Below are 9,714 nucleotides of genomic sequence, written 5' to 3'. Positions count from 1 at the left end.
ACCAGGTGTCATCCCAAGCTCCCTGCATGGTCACCAGAGAGAAAAAGGTACAGAGGTACTTCAAGGATGCAATTCATGTCCTCCTGAGGATGAAGTGTCCATTAGAAGAAATGAACTGCACCATGGAAGTGCCTGTTGCTCTCCAGAGACGGAAAGGGTTCCTAGCTGACATGTAGCTGTCCCCACTGGGGGACATCTAGGGGAATCTCACCCCAAAAAGGCAGAGACCTGCCACTTCCCTCCATATACTATGTTATAGTTCATCCTCTGTTAAATATTTGTGTCTAATAAGAATTTGTCTGGCTTGAGATGCTCATCGCTGGGTCTTCTTACCCCTTTTAGTACCCTGGTCGTCTTCCCCTGGAAAGTCTCTCTGGAGCCTAGACAAACATATATGACAGATGATCTGTTAGTCTTAGGTGAAAAAAACCAACCTTTTTCTCTTAAGATGAACCTTTTCCTTTTTATGTGGGAAGATGCCCACAGAAGCAGGATGTTGCCATCACTGAAGCTGGTCTACACCTTTGGTGAGAGAGGCTCTGAGGCAGGAGCGCAGCCGTGGGTGCAGGCTGTCTGGATGGGGCCCCGGATGAACTGGACTCCCCAGGAAATGTCAGGGTCGCTGCTGCTTTCTGAACTCCTTTAGGAAAGCAAACACATATCTGACTGAAATAAAAAACCAAGCAACTGCTGTCAGTTTTTTTTTTTCCCCTTATATTAAACAAGTGTTTAATTTAAAAAAAACCCCGACAGATGGCAGGGCTGTACCTAATGCAAGACCGAGCACTTCTCCAGTGAATTTAAGGTGGTCTGCAAGAGATTTTAAAAGACAGGGATTGAGGGATCCATGCATTATTGAGGATATATACAAGAAAACACAAATATCTTTCTTGCTTTTAATTACATTGGAAAAGTTTTCTTCTCTTTTCCTAATTTCTTCTTAGCTTTGCAGTGTGGGGCCATGCCTGGTTTATCCAGAGGCCTCCTGAGTATCTGCCCAGGTACCTCCGGGGTATCCTTCCTCTGGGGACTGGTCAGCAGGAGAGGCAAGGCAAGGTGTTAGGTGTAGTGCCTGCACCCCTCAGCTCTAGCTGGCAGGAGACCAGAGCAGTAATGAGGGGACACCAGCTCTAAAGCTGGCCCCGTGAATGGTCTGGCTCCAGCAGCACTAAACCTTTTGTTTCTCTCCCCTTTCCCATTTAAATTTCCCTGGTTTTGCTTTCTGCCACTGCATCATCCCACCAGCAGTCAGCACCACGGCTCCCACCACATGGGGAACCAGAATTTTAACGTGGCAAAAAAATAGTAAGGTGACATCTCCAAGGCCCAATTTTCGCAGAAGCAATACGGAGACTTTTGTAGCTATCAATAGATCATGACTCATTTATAGAAAATGCAAATGAAATAATCCTTTCTGCAAAATGGTACTGAGAGCCTTGGATCTTGGGCACATTATTCACTTGTTTATGTTTGAGCTCTCCCGTGGGCTTTTCCGGATCGGAGATGACTGAGCCAGGCACAATCGTTCACTAGGAGACTTCTGCCTTAACCCCTTCCTGCTTTTTTTCTTTCCCCCTCTTCCACCCACAGGGCAAATGAGGTTTGGGCAACCCACCAGCTGACCCCTGCCTGCCATCTCTTCTCCTTACTTCAGCCTGGTGGTGGTGGACATGCTACTTGGACTGAAGTGTTGGGATGAAGTAAATGGATACAGTTGTGCAACGGAGGTGGTTGTTTTCTTTTCTGCTGATGATTTACAGGGAATTCTGGCGTAGGCATGAAAAAGGAAGGGTAACTATGCAACAGAATTGCTGGGGTGGTCAACCCAACACAACTCAGCAATATTTTCCTGCAAGCCCGGCAAGCTTGCAAGCCCTCTGGAGAGTTTTGAGGTGATGTGGGGTTTTGCTTGGATGTTTGGTAGATTTTGATGCTTTTTCTGTAGAGGAAACTGAAAAGAAACCAAACGTGACTGTTTAAACTGAGTTTCCCATAGGTTTTGCACTCTTTCATACACATGTGCTGAGGTGAGATTCTTAAGTAGAAAAATAAAGAAATTTCACACTATTCTCCATACCCTTGCCATAAACAGGTATGGATTATTTCTCTTGGATACTTCATTACTTTTCAGAGCCTGAAAGACACAGCCTGAGGGCTGGGGCAAGAACTCTTTTATGCCCTTTCCGAAATCTTCCCTTACAAGAGCCTGAAGACAGGCTGTCACCATCTTTGTGAACCCTGGACCTTGCCCAGATCTGATGTGCTCACCCAGCGTTTGCTCTTTAGGCACTCCACCATCAGTTCCCCAGCCTCGGCTATTTTTAATGGACCCATCCAATGAAGAGGCAAATCCTTTCAGCCTTGAAATTCGGAGCAGCTTCCTTGTACATGGGAGGAGAGAGATGGAGGTGACCTCCTTCGTACATGAGGGGAAAGAGGTGGAGGTGACTGCACCAGCGGGAAGGAGAGGGGCAGGTGCAGCCTCTCTTCCCCTCGCTGGGTGTTTCTCACCCCCTGGGACACTTGCCATGCAAAATGGGCACCAGATCCAGCCAGTGCCCTACAATTTTTGGGTGTCTCTGGGTCTGTAGAGAGCATCATATACTTTCCCTGTAGATCGAAGAGCCGAGTTTGTCTTTTGGATGAATTTGTGCCAAAATAAATCTGGAGATAGCAGTGGGAATACACCAATATTTGGGTGGGATGTTTTTTTAAAAGGTTAATAAAGTATGTACTGGGAATAAAATAAAATAAAAAAATCCCCCAACTGGTGGTTTGGGAAAAAACGCAACTCTCTTTTTGTGTGTCTCCCATGCCCTCCCCTCAAGGAAGGTTTGGGTAGGACATTGGCCAGGACCTTATTTTCATTTCCATCAGGAAGGTTTTTTAGCTGACACACAAACTACATGTGTAAATAGCCCAGGAGTTTGGGAAGCTGCTTTACTATTTCCTCCTATAACTAACAACGGAAACCCTTTGAGAACTGTACGAACCTCGGTGGAAGTTTGCATGTCTCCTGACACGCGGGATTAGCTGCCGTGCTCCAATATTTATCCTGACAGGGCTTCTCCCCGAGGAGCAGCTGGCTGCCTGCTCTGCAAAGTGCTGGCCAGCCGTGGGGGCAGAAAGGTAGGGGAGGCTGGAGCTGCCGGCGTTGGGGTGCCCACAGAGCTGGGCTATGAGGAGAAAAGCTGCTTTGCAAATATGATTTGGGCTCATCCGAGTTTATTCTGTCACAGTGAATTCAGCATCAAATTAAAAAGAGAAAGCAGAGCTGCTGCACTGTACGCAGAATTGGCCAATTCCAGTGTCTAATAGGTTAGCTCAGCGCAGTTACACTTCTTTGCCTTGCTTGGTGGGTCCCCAATTTGTCTTCATTTTTATTCCTGTCTCTGCCTTCACTCTTCCTGGCCTGTATTTATAGTCTGTGCCTCTCTGGATTGATTGCAGAGTCTGCCCCATAGAGCTGGGCAGAGCACAGGCTGATCCTGTTCCGCATGTACAGATATTTTTAAATGATCTGCTAACAACAAAAATGAAAGCTCAGCCTCTCTTTGCTGACAAATATTCAACTTAAACAATTCTGAGAGTTTCTTGTTTCACAGGTTGATGGTCATGGAAAGATGAAACATTTCAAAGATGCGTCCTTAGGAATACAGGCACTTTATGGCATCTTTTCCGTGTTTAAGGCCTATTAGAAGAAAATAGGATATAGACAACTACCTCCATAAGTCAGTTTTGAAAATGGGACCTAGACATCTTAAATCAGTGTGTAAATATCTTCATAAATCAGGTAGTGCATTATGGCTCTGAGAAGCTTTATAAATTATTTTGGAAGTAGACAACAGCTGAAATAGAAACAGTGGCACGCTGTGGGGAACATATTATAGCTGCCCTTGCACAAAGCATTTCTACCACTCCGACAGTGATCTCAGTGTCGCACGTGGCCTTGCTGAAGTGGGTATGAAGGACAAGATGAATTTCTGTCCCATATGATGGCAATATCCCTGTCATCTCAGGAGAAGTTCATTACTCACCTGCGTTGATGAACCTGCTGTTATTGGTGGTGCTCCAGGGGGAGAGGTACAGAGCCTTTTTGAGTGCAACTCATGTCTGAAACACAATTTGAAGAGAAGCAAAAGTGGCCCAAATTTACAAAAGTTGAGCAGCTGACCAGCCGAGAAGGGAGGCACCTCACAAGAGCTCGTCGGTGGTGGACGGGTGGCTCCTCTGCAAAGACCATCACAGCGCCCGGCCTCAGTGACCCAGCTGGGAATGTCACTGCACGTTTGAGCGTGGCTAAGCCCGGGACCTGGGGCACGCCATGCTGCCCGGGAGCAAACTCTGCCACTCCCAGCAGGGAGTCGTGTGTGTCTCGGTGTGGCCAAGCTGCCATACCTCTTGGTGAAGTCCATTGGTGGTTTTGGAGCACGGTTGTTTTGAAGAAGACAGCTGCTTTGCAAAGCCCGAGTGGGCAAACAGCATGTGAGACAGGGTGAGCCATGGGCAATACATTGTCATATAATGTGCCTATATCTTTTTACTCATCTGTTTATTTTTTTGAGCAGAGACACAGACAGTAGGTTTGACTGGCTGAAACAGAGGAGTCTCTTTGTAACATCCATGCACCAAGAATGACAAAACAGGACAGTATGTTAAAACCTTCCTGCCAAAAGGGGAGCCCCCAGCTCTGGTGTGTGTCTGGGACTGACACCCAGTTATTAGGAATGAACGAACCCAACCCTGGCTTTGCTGGATTTTGTCTCAACTCCACCAAGCGCAGCAGGGAGTATTGAAAATCCTGGCCCATAACAAATATCAATAATGAATACTTCTGGCATTTTGCCTCAGGCAGGGTATCCTGTTAGAATGCATGGTTATATTCATTTATGGGTTTATATCCCCTACTTTTCCATCTCTCAAGACAATGGATTTACATGGCATATTTCACAGACAGGAAGATGATTTTTTGGCACCAAAGAAATGTGTGCAGTACGTAGAGATCACTGAATATACAACCAAATTACATTTCTGTTCAGGGTAGTATTAGAATGGCACCAGATAACAGAGCAGGTTTAGTTCAGGAAATGAATGATGCTTTATGTAATCAAATCTGCAAGGGAGATTTGGCAAGAAGGATGCATACAGACAAACTATTGCTGAGTCTGGACATGGCATTAAGAACATTAATTTTTAAGTTGTGGGGGATCACTAAAGATCCGCAGGAGAGGAAAAGGGCACACAGCCTCCATTTATTTAAATCAGAGCCAAGACGAGCAGAGACACAAACTCTAATACTAAGTCAAAGAATTGGTGCATTATTTATGCAAAGGAGTTAGTGTTGCTGTCTTTGTGGTCTTATGGCTCCTTATTAAATACAGTCAGGGTTCAGTACTGCAGGTACTGCAAGCTCCAGACAGCCTCAGTTAATGCATTTGTTAGGGAGAGGCAATGAAGGCACATTAGTGCTTTGGAGAGCTGAGTCCTACTAGTAGGAGTGCTGCTCATAGCAGCAGGCCCTTCCCGGGCTGAAGAAGCACGTTGGTTGCTTTGCACACATGAGCAACCATCCAACCATGTAAAATCACATTTTAATGTGTTATACCATCAGAATGTCTTCCTCAGGGAGGAATCTTCCTCCCACCCCTCCCAAACCCAACATTTTCTATCAATCAGCTTAATTATACTCAAACCCCAGTTTCAAAGTCTCACTCTCCGATCCTGAAGATACCGTGCTCTCCAGGCGAATTCTGATGAAATACACCATCTAAACCAAATGGATAATCCTACAGGAACATCTCTCTCCTGTTTCCCAAGACTGGGAACCATTATCCACAGCAGACCAGTCTTTGCCAGCTCGCACAGAGCATTCCCAGCCTTCACTGGCCACATGCTTTACTTCTGCGATGCAAAGAGGAACAACACATTTCAAATGAATGCTGTGTGCTCCTCTGCAGCCCTACGAGGAGGAAGATGGATGTCCTAGTCCTCTGACCTTCATCACTTCTTCCAAGCTGACGCGCGAAAGGGGTGTCTTTGGGTCTGCAGGAGAAAACTGTACCTGGGATCTCCTCAGACAGCCTGCATTGCTCATTATTATCACTCTGAAAGGCTGCCAGGAGAGGTTTGTCAGTCTCCACCCTTGGACGTTTTCTAGACCCAAATAGGCAGAGCACCGAGTAACCTCGTCTGATCTCAGAGCTGACCCTGCTTGAGCACTGGTTGGACTAGAGACCTCCTGGGTCTCTTCCAACCTCAGCTATCCTCTGATCCTGTGAAACAAGCTGTGTTTTGAAACTACACAGAAGAGATTTTCTGAGAAACCTAGATGCTACGTTCATAAGCTTTTAGTGGGAAACACAAGGCTTGAGTCAGACCTGGTCTGCATGGATACATACTCAGAGTAACATCACTGAAATTAACTGATCTGCAGCATCCGCTTGGTACCTAGGTATTGTTTGGACTTTACGCTGAAGTATGTGACAAAGTGGATGTGCTAAAGAAGAGCAGTTTTTCAGTGATTTACAGCTGACTGCTCAAGAGTTTGAAGGGCAGTTCAGGATACATTTGTAACTGCAGAGGGCATGTGGTGATCCGAGTCGGGGAGCAAAACAGAATTGCTCGGACTGGATTTGATTCGATACTCCCACCACTGCCTCTGTCCACACAGCTGCTGTGTGAGCATGGGCTTTGACAGCTTCCCTTAGTAACTCTTGGACGTCACAGGAGGTGACCGAGCGAGGACAAATGCAAAGGAGGAGCATTCACCAGGGCACCACCAACACCGCTGTTGCAGGGGTGGAGCTTTTATCTTATCCTGGAGACCCTCACTTGTTAGCCTAAAAATCAGGCACGTCACCTCGACAGTATTAGGGAGGAGGAAATTTGGAGATTTGAATGGTCTTGTGTGTAAGCGGGGTGGCATGGCAGTAAGACAAGGTGCATACTTCAGGGAAAAGTACATTATAGTTTGGGTTTCCCCATTAGGATTCCACGGAAAGAAGCAATGCAGAATATGTACTAGCATTATAACACACTATAGCATCTCTTTCCCTATTTAGAGAGCATGTACTGATGGTGTTAATTTTTACACTACGATTCTGCTAGGCACAATACATTAGAAATTTTGAGAAACTCTGCTTTCTCTGTCTCAAAAAATACATGTATTTGGGGCTCTGCCCTTCAGATTTCAGAAATTCCTGTAACATGGACTTACAGACAAGTTAAAAATAACACTACATTTCCAGCAGTGAGATTTTAAGAATCAGATGTCACCCCACCCGACCTCAATTAAGTCAGGCAGAATCTGCTGAAGCAGCTGAATGGGATCAAGCAGGGTGTGAAAATCTGTATTCTAGCGCTGGGCAGAGAAAAGAAGATCAGTTGGAAATTTCAGTGTGAAGCTGGTTCTGTATGAAGTGGAGAATTTCAAGTGTGAATGCGTGTATGTGTTCGTGCATGTGCTGGGGAAAGTAGGGTTGGCAAGGGAGACAGAGGAGAGCTTTGTGTTCAGTGCTTCCTCTGACACAGCTCAGCCTGTTCCCTATCTCCCAGTTTCACTTCTGAATGTGCAGGAACATGCGGTGGCTCCTTTTTCCCACCATCTTCATCATCCCTTGTACGCAACAGGTAAGTTCATTAAAAAGAAGAAAAAGATTTCTCCCTTCCTCACCCTGTCCCGGTTTGAAGTTTTTATTTGCTTAATGACAAAATAAATTTCAGAGAAGCAAATTCCTCATAAAGAATGAGGAGCCATTTGCGACTCCTGAGTAAACTTCATTTGCAGCTTATTTACTGCATCAGTCCTGATTTAGGTATTTTTTTCTCTCTAATCCGTACATTAATATGGTTTGGTGGAAAAAAAGTGTTAGGGAAGCTTAAATTGTCAGTGACCTTGCTTTTTTTTTTTTTTTTAAATATAAGCACAAACAGTTATCTGATGCAATAAGAAAGTAAATATCTTGTCCATGCTCATATTCCATATATATATATACATATATATGTATATATACACAGCGGTCTGACTTCAGGCTAGTTTTACAAACGAGAAAGGCACCTGGGCTGTGTTATGCTTTGTCTCTTACAATAAAATTTTAAGTGATAGCTTTTGATGAAGGTATTTGTGTCAAAGGCCAATTTCATTATTTATTTACTTAATTTAAAAAAATACACTTTACTTGTACACAGTGTATTTTTCCTTTGCGATCAAGATGAATGTCAAATGGAGAATTTTCAGATGACTGTCTTCCTCTGCTAACTTTCTGCATATTTAAAGCCAGACTAAGATAACCGAACATTAGCAATAATACATTGCCTACTTTTGCTATTTGCTTATTTATGCCATATAGACCTTGTTCAATCGTTAAAACATAAGAAAACAAACAACAACACATGAAGCGTTCCTACACAATGGTTTCATTTTCTGATCTGCCTACAGGATCAGGAAAAGTATGCAGTGGGCTTGCGTGATGTGGATAGCTTTGGTATAGAAACTTTGGGAAGCGAGAACTAGAAAAATATTTGGCCTCTAAACTTTAAAAGCAAACTTCAAATTTTCATTGTAACTTAACAGATTTTTGAAGATTTTTCGGGTAGACCGAGCTTCTCAGTAATTCCACAGTTAAAACTGTCAGATATTTGCCTGATGGTGTTTTTCTTTCTGGGAAACTTTGTAGTCTCACACCTTTCAGTTGACATCTTTCCCTAAAAAAAGGAGAGAAAAATCACTTGCTTCGGTAGAATTCTGTAGGTTTAAAGCACGTTTTAATTTGTAATACAAATTAAACATACTGGTCGAAGCACACAGATTATTTCCTGCTACACGTACCCATTTTGAAACGCGATATCTGATTTAAGCCACATAACCTCATATAGCTGGCACATGGCCAAATTCCTAATAATAATACTCTGCTTAAAAAGAAAAAAAGCAGCAAGAAAGTGTTTCCTAAAGCAACCATACAGTCTTGAACACTGCTAAATGCGTAGGAACACCTGTGTGTCTTGTTTCCAGAACAAGCCTTTAAGCTTTACACTCCAATGCACATGTTCATCAAATTAATATTATGGTTTATAGGAAATGCTTAGCTGCCTAAAAAAAGTATACTTAAGTTAGTTGTTTCTATATTATTGCTGCATTCAGGTAAAAAGGATTAGAGGAAATCCTTTATCAGCAAATGATTAACAAAATAACACATTTATGAAACTACCTTCTGCATGCTGCATGGAATACCACATGGCATTGTTTAATATTCATTTATTATATGAATTGCCTCTGTGAATGAATATCTATCTTAAAAATCATTCAGCCAAAGGAACTTGAAAGCTACTACTTTGGAGCTTCATTAGTAGCTGTGGATTAAGATATCGTAAGTATAGTTGTAAATGACCATGAAAAATGGAAATTAGTGGTAGAAAAAAGCCTTTTAAAAGGTCATTTACTGCTGCATGCAATTAGGCCAGCTCAATTATGCTGCGAGAGCTTTCATGGGATATGAGATATGAAATGCTGAATTCTGCAGATACTTCCAGTTTGAAAGTTAAACTGAAAGGAAACCCAGCCGAACGACCCCTTCCCCAGCTTTCCCTTAGCATCTCTGCTGGAGGTGGTTTCTACATCAGTAAAGCCCTGCAGTTTGGAGGAACAGAGAGAAACTGATAGGTGGGGCTTCGTGTGCTCAGAAAAAATATAGGCTATATATATCTTTTTTTTTCTGC

The sequence above is a fragment of the Gymnogyps californianus genome, chromosome 3 (assembly GCF_018139145.2).
Source record: "Gymnogyps californianus isolate 813 chromosome 3, ASM1813914v2, whole genome shotgun sequence".
Lineage (NCBI taxonomy): Eukaryota > Metazoa > Chordata > Aves > Accipitriformes > Cathartidae > Gymnogyps > Gymnogyps californianus.
This window is presented reverse-complemented; position numbering follows the sequence as displayed.